The sequence below is a fragment of the Schistocerca gregaria genome, chromosome 2 (assembly GCF_023897955.1).
Source record: "Schistocerca gregaria isolate iqSchGreg1 chromosome 2, iqSchGreg1.2, whole genome shotgun sequence".
Lineage (NCBI taxonomy): Eukaryota > Metazoa > Arthropoda > Insecta > Orthoptera > Acrididae > Schistocerca > Schistocerca gregaria.
In genome coordinates this window covers 692,506,128-692,519,467 of record NC_064921.1, presented here as the reverse complement: position 1 = coordinate 692,519,467, position 13,340 = coordinate 692,506,128, and the positions used below count along the sequence as shown (strand labels likewise).

The 13,340-nt window shown below is 45.3% G+C and overlaps 1 protein-coding gene across 6 annotated transcripts in view; it reads right to left on the bottom strand.

Moving 5' to 3' along the window:
• LOC126334777 (agrin-like) overlaps positions 1-13,340 on the bottom strand; it is an 884,963-nt gene that overhangs the window by 491,443 nt on the left and 380,180 nt on the right. The window lies entirely within an intron of this gene.

Here is a 13,340-nt window from a genome sequence, read left to right as displayed (position 1 = left end):
TACTATTGATATTGTAAATCATGTACAGTCAAGAGCGACGTTCGTCATTAATGGATTAAAGTTTCGTATTCCACCAGCTACGTCCGTTTTTGTCAATTCTAATTCCCTTGTCATGTTCCAGACCTCACGCCAGCCTGCGCGAGCTGAGACGCGTGCATTTCGGCCCCCTTTAACCATACGGTTGGCTCTCTTGCCAACCACAACATTTGGCGACGAGAGTAAAGGTGTTCTTATCTAAATTCCCCTGATATACTTGTGTAATGGCTTCGCCACAATCTCCCGATGTACTGTCCGAATTTTATCGCTTACAGAATCAGCAGACGCAGGCCTTACTGGATGCCCTTGGCCAGCTCGTCCAGGGTCAACGCGCGATGCAAAACGATGCCGCAGGAGCCGCTTCGCCGCTAACGCACCCATAACACGCTGCTGCACCGTCTTTTCGACCTTTTGATGCTGCACTGGAAAGCTGGACGGAGTGGTCACGCCAATTTGGATTCCATCTCGCCACCTACAGAATTCAAGGTAACGAGCGGCAGCCTTATTTATTATCGTCGGTCGGCGTGACCACGCACCGTGTGATAGTCAAATTATTTCCCCGACGCGACGTAGCAACTCTGTCCTACGAAGAAATTATGCCTGCATTAGACGCATATTTCAATGAATCAGTCAATGTAGTTGCCAAACGGTATACCTTCTTTCGTACAAAACATACGGCAGGTCAGACTAACCGGGAGTGGGTTGCAACCTTGCAAGGCCTTACTAGGGATTGTGCTTTTGAGTGTCAATGTGGACTCCCTTATTCAGATACTATGCTACGTGATGCAATTGCACAGAACATTTCTGATGTTCGTATAAGGGAACAGATTTTGAAACTAGTAAATCCCTCCCTTCAACAAGTGATGGACATATTGGATCGTCAGGACACACTTGACTTTGCTCAGGAATCATTTGCAAACTTCGCCAGCAGTGTGTCAGGTTAACCGGCCCGCCGGGCGAGCTGTATGGAGCAGTAAACAGCCCTCGCGCCCGGCCTCGCCGCTGCCGCAAGGCTCTCAGCCACGTGTGCAACGCAGGCAAGCAAATGCAGTGATCAAATCATGCCCGCGGTGTGCTACTAAACATTCGCGTGAGAATTGCCCGTCACGCCAAGCTATTTGCTTTTATTGTAATAAAAAAGGACGTTCAGAGTGTTTGCCAGAAAAAGCTCAGATCGGAAGCTCAAAACCGTTCCAGGCCCTTTGCTTCGCGCCGGAATCGGAATCGAACGAAGGATACTCGGGCTCGCGAAACTTCGCCCATGGAAATTCATGTAGTTCATTCCACTCCGCCCAGTGCCACTCTCTCTAACAGTGACTGTGTTCGTCCCAAAAATAGTGTGCGTCGACATCACCGGAACTCCCGTCAAGTCGCATGTGAAAATGTACCAGTGGCAGTTCACGTTGCACGAGACAGTCGCTCTTGTCGTCAGCAGGACAATAAACTTTTTGTAGACTTGGACATTAACTGCTCGATACTGGAGCTGCACGTTCAGTGATCAATCAAGACAAACAGCTGGGCACACCTCCGTTGCGCGCCGCAAATGTTAAATTAAGTAGTTATTCAGGACAAACCATCCCTGTGTTAGGACAGTGCAGCCTTCTTGCAACATACAAAGGACAAACAAAACTTGTGTCATTTTACGTCCTTCGTTCTTCTTCTGCAGTGAACTTGTTTGGTTTCGATTTACTTCAGTTGTTAACTTGTCTATAGTAAGTCAAGTCCTTTCAGTGAACCAGACTGTGCCTTCCGACAGTTTCTCGTCTATGTGAAGAATCTGCAGACATTTTTGCACCGGTCCTCGGTTGCGCTAAGAACTATAAAGCACAATTGGAACTGAAAGTAAACGCGCAGCCGAAATTTTTCATAGCGCGCAATGTTCCCCGCGCATTGCGTGATGAGGTCGCAAATACATTACACGATTTGGAATCACAAGGTGTAATTGAACGTGTGCAGGCTTCTCTCTGGGCATCACCCTTAGTAATTTTGCCAAAACCTTCCGGAAAGTTGAGAATTTGTGCGGACTTTAAGGCAACAGTGAATTCCCAAATAGTGATTGCAACTTTTCCTTTACCACGCCCGGAAGATCTTTTTGACAAACTGTGCCCGGGCAAATATTTTTCGAAGTTGGACCTAGCAGATGCGTACTTGCAAATACCGATGGACGAAGAATCCCTGCGCGTTTTGGTGGTTAACACGCATCTTGGTTTGTATCGATTCAAACGACTGCCATTCGGATGTGCATCCGCCCCTGCATTGTTTCAGCAATATCTACAAACTGTTTGTGCGTCGGTCCCTACTGCAGCAAATTATCTGGACGATATGATGATCTCCGGAAAGACGGAAGAAAGGCAAAATGTTCATCTCAGAACATTATTTCAGGTCTTGCTACAAAATGGTCTTCGCTTGCAGAAGGACAAACGTGTGTTTTTTGCTCGGGACTTACCATACTTGGGACATGTACTCAATGCCCAAGGCATACATCCCAGTCCCACGCAGCTTCGTGCCATACAAGACTTGCCGTCGCCGCAGAATTTGAAGCAGCTACAGAGTGTGCTGGGAAAAATAAATTACTACCATCGCTATATTCCGCATGCCTCTTCCATTTCAGCTCCGCTTCATCGCTTACGCCGCAAGGCTGTTCGGTTCGTCTGGACGACGGAATGTGAACGCGCCTTTGGCCAGTTGAAATCGGCGTTGCTTTCCAATACTTGCCTTACGCCATTCGATCCCCAGAAGCCCCTCTTGTTGATGGTGGATGCATGGGATTTCGGGATCGGTGCTGTGCTTGCGCACAAAGATGGATCCCACGATCGCCCTATTGCCTTTGCGTCCAAATTGCTCTCGTCTGCTCAAAGAAATTATTCACAGGTCGAGAAAGAAGCATTGTCTCTGGTATTTGGTGTTACAATGTTTCATGATTTCTAGTATGGTCGTCACTTTACCATAATCACAGACCACAAACCTTTGACATCGCTTTTTCATCCGACAAGCCTGTACCTCCACGTACAGCGCAGAAATTCATTCGATGGTCTATTTTCCTCTCGCAGTACCGCTACGATATCTTGTATCGGTCCATTGCTGAGCACGGAAACGCCGATGCAATGTCCCGCTTGCCTGTTGCAGAGGATAGGGCATTCGATTCCTCCGAACTTGCTTGCATGTTCATTGATGCGGAAACCGATGACGTGGTCGAATCGTTTCCGATTGATTTTCGTCGTGTAGCTACAGCCACAGCTACCGACCCTGTCCTTGCTTCCGTTCTGCGTTTTGTTGCTACGCAATGGCTCTTATCAAAGTCACGGATCGGGGACTCGTTGGTTCGCCGATATTTTGCTCACAAGGAGAGACTTTTTGTATTACGTGGTGTTCTGCTGATGCGTTCTGATAATGATCAGTCCAGGGTCATGGTACCACGTTCATTACAGTCCTATGTCTTACAGCTTCTCCACCAAGGACATTGGGGTATAGTGCGAACGAAACAACTTGCTCGTCAGCACTGTACTTGATTCTGAATCGATGCTGCGATTACGAATATGTGCTCTTCTTGCATGGTGTGTGCCGAACAAGAATCAGCACCACTGCGGAAATTCTTTGCATGGCCAAAAGCCACTTCCCCTTGGCAACGCTTACACATCGATTTTGCTGGTCCATTCTGGAATGCTCGATGGTTGGTTGTGGTAGATTCATTCAGTAATTTTCCTTATGTTGTCGGGATGTCTTCCACGACGTCATCTGCCACCATCCGAGCGTTATCTGCTATCTTTTGCATTGAAGGTCTTCGACAGACTATTGTTTCCGACAATGGCCCACAATTCATGTCCGTAGAATTTCAGTCGTTATGCGAGGCCAATGGTATTCAACATCTGACGTCCGCGCCGTTTTCGCCACAGTCAAACGGTGCCGTTGCCGATTGGTCAGGACTTTCAAGTCACAGATGTTGAAGCTGAAAGAGCCACATTCTCGGGAGGACGCGTTATTGCTCTTTTTGTCCTCGTATCGCTCTCAGCCCCGAGAAGGTCGCTCGCCGGCTGAGTTGCTCCACGGTCGCCCTCATCGAACCTTAATGTCTTTGCTACATCCGCCGCATCAGGTTCCTGTGCAGCAGCAGACACCTGCTTTTGCTCCAGGCGACGTTGTCTACTATAGCCAATTTGGAGGTTCACGGCGTTGGCTCGAAGGGCGCATTCTTCGCTGCCTCGGACGCGCTAGGTATCTGGTTTTGGGGGCCTCTGGTGAGGTGCGTCGGCATCTCAATCAGCTGTGCCTCTGTCGTCGCACGGGATCTGCTGCTTGCCGTCTGCTTTCAGCGACGGTGCCGTCCGGTCAGTGCCCCGGGGACCCATCTACTGGCTCGCCTCAGCCCCAGGTGTTACCGACGCTGCCTTCCATTTTGCCCCATGGCGACGCGCCGCCGCCGCCACCGCCGCCGCTACCGCCGCCGCCTGTTCTCCCGCCGGCGACGCCCGTAATGGACGCGTCACTGCAACCGCCGGGCGCCTCCCTGGGTCACGTGCCGCCGATCGCTTCCCGTGACCAGTTGTCCTCCGACATGGAACTCTTGCCCACTCCGGACCATATGTCGTCTTCGCCCGTCGGGTGCCCCGGCACGATGGAGGTCGACCCTTCGGCCCCTCTTCTCTCTCTACGGGCGCATACACCGCATGTTAGCGTGCACCCTGGAGCAGGTTTTCAGGCGTTTCCTCGCTCCCCGCGGTCCGAATGGCAGGGTGCGGGTGGCACAGCCTCGCCTGCTGTTAGGCTCCCCACCTCGTCGCATACGTCAACATGCGGTCCTCCCCACGGCGGGCGGAAGCCTTATGCCACAAACGTACACCGATTTGCGGGGGAGGAATATGGTGTCACCGCCAGGCACCACACTTGCTAGGTGCTAGCCTTTAAATCGGCCGCGTTCCGGTAGTATACGGCGGACCCGCTTGTCGCCATTATCAGTGATTGCAGACCGAGCGCCGCCACACGGCAGGTCTAGAAAGACTTCCTAGCACTCGCCCCAGTTGGACAGCCGACTTTGCTAGCGATGGTTCACTGACTTCTACGCTCTCATTTGCCGAGACGATAGTTAGCATAGCCTTCAGCTACGTTATTTGGTACGACCTAGCAAGGCGCCAATATTCGTACTATTGGTATTGTGAATCATGTACCATAAAGAGCGACGTTATCCATTAATGGATTAAAGTTAAGTATTCCACCAGCTACGTCCATTTTTCTCAATTCTAATTCCCTTGTCATGTTCCAGACCGCACGCCAGCCTGCGCCAGCTGAGACGCGTGCATTTCGGCCTCCTTTAACCATACGGTTGGCTCTCCTGCCAACCACAACAAAAACTATTGCATTTTAGCCGGCCAGAGTGGACGAGTGGTTCTAGCCGCTACAGTCTAGAACCGCGCGACCGCTACGGTCGCAGGTTCGAATCCTGCCTCGGGCATGGATGTGTGTGATGTCCTTAGCTTAGTTAGGTTTAAGTAGTTCTAAGTTCTAGGGGACTGATGACGTCAGAAGTTAAGTCCCATAGTGTTCAGAGCCATATTGCATTTTACTGTAGTATTAACTGGCAGCATGTTCGGAAGAAGTTGGACGAAGAGCAAAATGGTAGTGGCACAAGTGGCGGTCAGTGTGTACCAAGACGTCGTGTTGCTTAACATGTCTGGTACTGCACTATCCCCCGCTGTTGTACTACGGATACATTACTGATACCTCAGTACGTCAGTTTTTGCGAAATTATGTGACTGCAGGGTAGATATTTGCCTTTCTTCCTAAATACTCCACCGAGTGTGGCGGCACTGTGGTAAGACTCTCGTTCGGAAGGAGGTCGGTTAAAGTGCCCGTTCACCCAATTCAGGTTTTTGTGACATTCTTCAATCGCTTAAGGCGAATTCCAAGACTCTTCCTTCGAGAAGGACAAGTCAGAAGCATTTCCCCATCCTTCCCCAGTTGGCGTTAATGCTCCTTCTCTATTGGCCCGAATATTCTTCTCGTCCTTCCGTAAATCGTCAATATTTTTTAACAGGAAGAAGATTTTAGACAAATAATATAACACAAGCGAGAAAGTTACTGTTGTAATAACACGCGTAAGATTTATGGCTACCGACGTAATTAAGCAATTATTACTCATATCTTACTGAGGAGTATGCACTTTGTAACGACGTTTTAAAATTCTGGGAACGTATGTACAACTGTGATAGTCACATTTGCTCCAACTACATTTGGTCCTACATCAGTGACTCCCGTGCGAGATGCTTTCACACGTCATCGAATATTTAAACTGCCACAACGTTTCTTGGTAAAAGATTTCACCATTCCATGGTGTCAGAGTGTCATCTGATCATACGAAGATGAGCTTAGAGACGTATGAGGCGAAGGTCATCTCGTCCCGGAAAAGTACCTGTCTGGCTCTGCCACATATTAAAGGAAAAAGAAAATTGAAATTTCATGTTAATTGATTCTCCCGTCGCTTCTTGGTAGAACAACTTCATAATTACAAACGAAAAGGTGTATAACATACACAATATTGCGCTTTCCATTTATGGAAATGAAAGCCGGCCGGTGTGGCCGAACGGTTCTAGGCGCTTCAGTGTGGAACCGCGCGACCGCTACGGTCGCAGGTTCGAATCCTGCCTCGGGCATGAATATGTGTGATGTCCGTAGGTTAGTTAGGTTTAAGTAGTTCTAAGTTCTAGGGGACTGATGACATCAGATGTTAAGTCCCATAGTGCTCAGAGCCATTTGAACCATTTTGGAAATGAAACTTCTTCGAAAATTAAAACTGTATCTGTACAGAATTTGAACCTTAACTCTACCTTTCGTTAGCAATAATTTTACAGACTGAGCTATCCTGGAATACAGGCACGACTGATTTCCTGCATACACATCTCCACTTCTTCCAGTACCCCTCTCCTGCTTTCCAAACTTAACAGCTACCTTTCCCTTCGATCACCTCTGGGAGAAAGGATGCTTGAAATGTGTTTGACTCAGCATGTTAAGATGCTGCTGTCACTAGCAAAGTTGGTAGTCAGCTCTCTGTGTACGAGCTTTGTTCGTGAAGGGAAGGTTTCAACTTCAAATCCGTGTCACAATTCAAATCTACCAGGAGGTTTCGAAACAGCACACACTCCGCTGCAAAGTGAAAGATTCGTTCACGATAGTGTTCATTTCGCACGTGGCAACTGAATGAAGCCGGTTCTCACAAAATTGTTGGCTCCTGCAAGAACGGAAGACAAGTAATAACCTGGTGGAGTGGTTGGGGCCCGATGGTAACTCCGTGAAGACTCTTCTCGGTAGACCGCAGGCGCACAGTGCGTTAGAGGGGAGCGTGCCACCTCGTACGATATGCAGACTTGAAAAAGTTTATCAGAAATAGCCAATTGATTCTGAGGCTAAGAAGCTATAATGATACTTTTGGAGAGTGCACGGGATATCAGCTTTCCTTACTGGAAATAGGATAGTATTTCTATCAGGATGACGGACTCGAAACCTTATTAACTCAGCATCCTTTTTACCTGGTCACCACTTTGCTTGCTTCAGCTTGCTGCGCGGGGGTCACATGATGACTCTTCTGTAACCTAGTCTGGCGAGACAAAAAAATTCCAAAGCTGTTTTAACTCTGTTATTCAGAACGAAGGTGGAACAGTAAGTACGAGGTGTGTGAGAAAATTAATGGGACTGGCAACACTGCGAGCGATCTGGCAACACTGTATTGTTATACTTGTGTTGATTGGTGTGTTCATCATTCCAGACTCTCAGTCCGAGTTTCAGCTATGTAAAGCCATTATGTGATTTTTGAGAGAGCCATTAGTCAAGTTAAGTGTTTTGTTGAGTGTTACGAAAATGGAACAGCGGAATTTAGAGAAAAGTTATCGAATGATGCTTTTTTGTTAAACTTGGGGAATCTTCGCCTGTGACCTTTGAAAAATTTACATCCAGGCCTATGGGGAACTTTAGTTTTCAAGAGCAGAAGTTGTTCACTGACACAAAGCATTTTTGGGAGACCGAGAACAAGTCGAAGATGAACCTCTTTCAGGGAGACCTTGAGCTTCAAAAACCGACGAAAACGTCGACCGTGTGTATCCTCTTGTGAGAACATACCGACGTTATTGTATATCAAATTTTCACCAAGGATTTGGACATACATAAGGCTTGTGCCAAAAGGTGCCGAAGAACCTCACAACTGAGCAGAAGGACAATCAAAGAAAAGCATGCGTTGAGCTTCTTGAGAGGATTGCTAATTAACACAATTGGTTCATTCGTGTGGTCACAAGTGAAGAAGCCTAGAATTTTTTACTGTTATCCTGAGACGAAGCTTCGAACTGAGGAGTGGCTCACTGACATCTCCTCGACCTAAAAAAAGCTCGAATGAGCGAATAAAAGATCAAAACAACGCTGATTTGATTTTCTTACAGTAGGCGTATCATGCGTAAAGAATTTGTTCGTCCAGGACAAAGAGCCAGCCAAATGCTTTACAAAGATGTCCTTCAAAGGCTCATGAAAAGAGTGAATCGAGTGACAGCTGACATTGCAGACAAGAGGACACATCATGAGAAAGTCCGATGTCACACGGTCACTTCCATCACGAAACTTTTGACATTCGAAGGCATTCCTGATGTTCCCTCTCCCCAACCTCCCATTTATCTGATACGAGTCCTTCTGACTTTTCTTTTCCAGAAATTGAAAAATATGTTAAAAGGATATCATTTTTGGACCAAAAGAATGTGATCCAGTTGTTAAAAGCCCTACCGTTTGAAGCCTTTCAGTGCTGCTACCAATCACAGGAACTACGACTCCGCTAGTGTGTAACTGCCTTTGGGAACTACTTTGGAGAGGACAATGTTGTTGTTTTAAAATAAAATAAAATCTTTGACAGACAAAAAATGTGTGTCATTACTTTTCTTTGTATGCTCGTGTGGCAGTCGACTGATTTCCATGCGTAGTTACTAAATAACTCGAGGAGGGGAACATCTCTTCATGGTCGTACACTTCCAATGTTTAGCGGATATAAAGAGATACCGAAGGACAATATGGCCCATCTGACTTTCTGTCGCAAAGATTGTCCCAAGAAAACGGTTCTTTTCTAGATGTGAGAGCCAGGGAATCTGTTTGAGTATTGTTACGCATATTTACACGAAAATGCATTTGAAACGGCGCCAATAACCAATTTCTGCCTGCTGACTTGTGCCTCTTTGTATGTTTGTGAATTTTCGAGATCTGGATTCGCGTGCACTAAGATTTGTATTTATCCGCCTTAAGCAACACTGTCGCCTGGTATTTGGAAGACCCACGGATTAATGGGAAACGCTTGATCTGGCACTTTCGTTCTGACTCGATTATGAATGGCGGACTGTAGCAACTTGACTGCTCTGTGTACCAACGGTGGATGCTGCTACTATCCACAAGGTTGGCCATAAAGCAGCAAAACACGAAGCTTTGTCCGTTACCAACAGTATACTTTACTGATTGGTTGGTTGGTGTTTGGGGGAGGAAACCAGACAGCGAGGTCATCGGTATCATGGGATTACGGCGGATGGGGAAGGAAGTCGACCGTGCCTTTGAAAGGAACCATCCCGGTATTTGCCTGGAGCGATTTAGGGAACTCACGGAAAACCTAAATCAGGATGGCCGGACGCGGGATTGAACCGTCGTCCTCCCGAATGCGAGTCCAGTGTGCTAACCACTGCGCCACCTCGCTCGGTCTGTATACTTTACTCATTCTAAAACATCTTCTGGAACTGCAGCAGATCTGCCTGACTTGTAGAGAATGGAGGTTTCTCGTTATTAGAAGATTTGGTGTTCGGACACGTTAGTACATTGGCATTAAGATTAAGATGGATGTTTAGTGTTCACACATTATGGCTGGTAGAGGCTCATCCGAAATTGTGCAGGAAGCTTCGCATGCAGTGAATGGAGCCAGTTGTAAGTTATACCTCATTTAAACGTCAATGATGCCATATGAAAGGGTTCTGAAGAAAGATTCTGGCACTGGCTATACTTGTTAGGAGGCTGCCATCACTAGCATGGTGGTAACACAGCTCTTAACTTGTAACGATCATTCTGTAGTAGAGAAGGTGATTTGATAACGCCATCAATAGAGTGGTAGCGGCTAGGAGTTGTAAAAGTGAGCAGCGTACTATTCATGTTATTAATTTTCATAAGGATATGAGTCTTGTTCCGTGAGGTTACCAGACCATCTTAGTTAGGAGCAAGAGGTGAGAGTGCGGGGTAATGTAATACATCCGTTCATTAAACTCACCAAGTCTCTTTGGATGTTGCTCGTCTCTTGTTTCCAAGAATAGATATGTATTATTTGCATAAGACGAAGAGCAAAATTTACTGAACTGAGTTGATTAAGAAGCTCTAAAAACCACTTTCAGAGTTTCATTTCTCATTCATCTTGTAAGAGGTCCATGATAAAAGAATATGTTGCTAGCGCACTCGAGCAGATGTAATTTCGATGTATTGCTCACGCGCTGCTTGCTACATGTAAGCTATAAGAGAATCTGAGACCAAAGAGCAGTGTTGACTGCAGTAGAAACTCTGTGGCAGTATGAGTAAGTTGTTGCTAGCGAGCAGTCTGGTGTATCGTGTTGGCTGGACCGGTCGTGTGCACCGATGGCGGAGCCTGAGCGTTGTAGTATAAGGTAAAAGTAGCCTCGCGCATATGTAGTATTGTTATATCAAGTCCTATGTAAATGTTTTAAAAAAATCGCTTAATAAGAATCTTTCTCATAAAAAGTAATTTTTGACAATCATTTATTCAATTTAAAGAATTTACTAATTTCTCCGATCCTTGGTCATCCTGATTATTGAAAAGAAAAATCAGTTATTTCCTTTTATATAAGACAAATCTATCGGCCAGCATTGCACTTAGCTGCGCCAGAAAATTTTCTTATAGGAGCAGATATATACGCGTTGTCCGGCGACCTAATTAAGGTAAGATTTTTCAGTTTATTCAGAATGATGTGTCAGGGCCATGACGCAGCACTGCTGACGTCCAAAATTTACCAGGTTAAATTGACAGTCAATTATTGAAAGGTTATAAATGAGTCGCAATTTTATTGAGAGATTAGTATCATTGTATTATTGGTAGGTTACGGATTTTATCTGTGGGAGGTTACGCTGAATGCTATAAATAATTATATTTCTTGCTGTTGGGAGTTTACGTAAATTATTTTGTGCGGAGGTCACAATGTAAACTGTGAAAAAAATACTCAATATTTTTTTCCTTAACCTGTCTTAGGTTACGATGTTCTTTCGTGAAAATATGGTCTCAAAGTAGAACGCGATCTGTACCCACAGGAAATGGCAGGATTTTTTGCCAATATTTGGGATATCTACTCAGGACAGGGAATGATAAAAAAAATCATTGATCTTACAACAGCTATTCAAGGTATTTGAATATATCTACATTCAGAAACTATAGATCTTAGTATCAGAAATCGTTAGTGTGGGAGGATGATAGCTTAAAAGTGAGGCGGAACTCTCCTTTTAGTGAAAGGTGCTAAGAAAGTCAGCTGCCTTAACAACCCCTTACTTCATTCCGACTCAAAGCTTCAAACTGCTTTCCTTTGACTGGACTTCTGAATTTCACAGACGCTCCTTCGTATCAAGCGGTTCGAGTATTCTTCAGACAAAAGATGTATTGACAACCGAAAGATTGATTCCGCAATGAAGCTCTTCTCTTCTTTAAGGAGAGTTCGACGCATTGTATTTACAAGTGATGTCAGTTATTGCTTCAGCAGCAGACTAGGTATTTATTGAATTTTTTGGCGTTGGGAACTTGTTTCCTTACCTTTAATTCTTATCTGGCAAAGATCTTTATTCCGTTGCCATAAATACTTACCATCATAGAATGAGACATCTCTCAGTCTTAGTCCACTTATTTGTCGCCTAGTACGCATTCCACCTGAAGCTGTTACTAGTCAGTCATTTCAGACTACTTGAAACATCGTGGAAGGCTAAAACTGTATGCTGGATCGACTGACGAACCCCGAATCTTTGTCTTTCAGAAGAAAATGACCTACTGCCTGAGTTAGCCAGGCACGACGCACGACTCACTCTCACAGTTTTACTTTGACCAGTAGCTCTTTCCTGCTTTTCAGACTTCACGGAAGTTCTCCTGAATACCTTGCTTTTCGAGCTCGAGTCTTGGTTCGGTACACGGTTTTACTCTGGGAGGAAGTTGCAAATCAGCACACACTCCGCTGCAGAGCGAGAATTCATTCTTGATTCACACTATGTTTGATAGCTACATTACGGGCGGTACACGCCTGTACAGTTGCCTATATTGTTCGGGCAACTGCTCTAAAATTCCTACCTCTCATAATATCCGAGATTTAGTTTTTGTTACTGTAATGTCAGCCATAGTTCTGTGTGTCGGGGAACAGATTGTCTAAGGACTACGCTGATTTTGCTGCATTTTCATCTACTGTTTTTGTACGTGGGGAAGAGAGTTACTGTTGTAAGTTAATGGCAACATAAACGTTTCCTTTAGGGATGAATGTACAGGAAATAACCTTAGTTTTCAGATAGTCAGAAATCTGTATTGGTTGTGATTCATTTGTAGAAAGGTAGCAAAGAGAAAATGACGACATTGCAAATAATGTACCGCTATAAGTTTCCGGTATTTCATAGATTCAGTGTAAGAAACTTTTTGCTATAATGATTTCTTAAACATTCACTGAGTATTATTAATGCAAAATAATGTCAATGAATGTTGCGGTGAATTTTCTAACGTGTTCTCCGTTCTCTACAGTTAAGTTATTAATTAAATAATTATTTTCTGCTTCACTGATGATGATGAGGTCCCATACGCCGAGGGGCGTAGGGGACGATGCAGGAGACCCGCACCGCCATACTAGGCAAGGTCTCTACTTCACTATGACAACAGAAAGGCGTTACGGAAAGTGCAACACAGATGAACAGAGTTTAGCTGTAACACTATATCTAGATGAGAATCATGGATTAAATAAATGAGCAAGAGTATAAAACGCGCCTAATCCAAGAATTAAAATGCATACTGGAAACAAAAACAAAAATTAAAACGGGAATACAAAATGTTTAGTCGCAGTAAAAGTGTTTTCCACATCAGTTGTAAACGAACTGGAAGAGGTACTTTTACATTTGAAGAGGTGAAGGACTGCCTCATGATTTCAATACAAAACAAGTCATGGCAGGCAAAAAGTGGGCTGAGGGTGTCCCTCCGAGAAATATAGCCGAATACTAGCTAAATGGTGAAAGCCACAAGCAAACCTTCGAGGCCTATCCAAGGAGTCTGTGAGCTTACGAACAGCCCA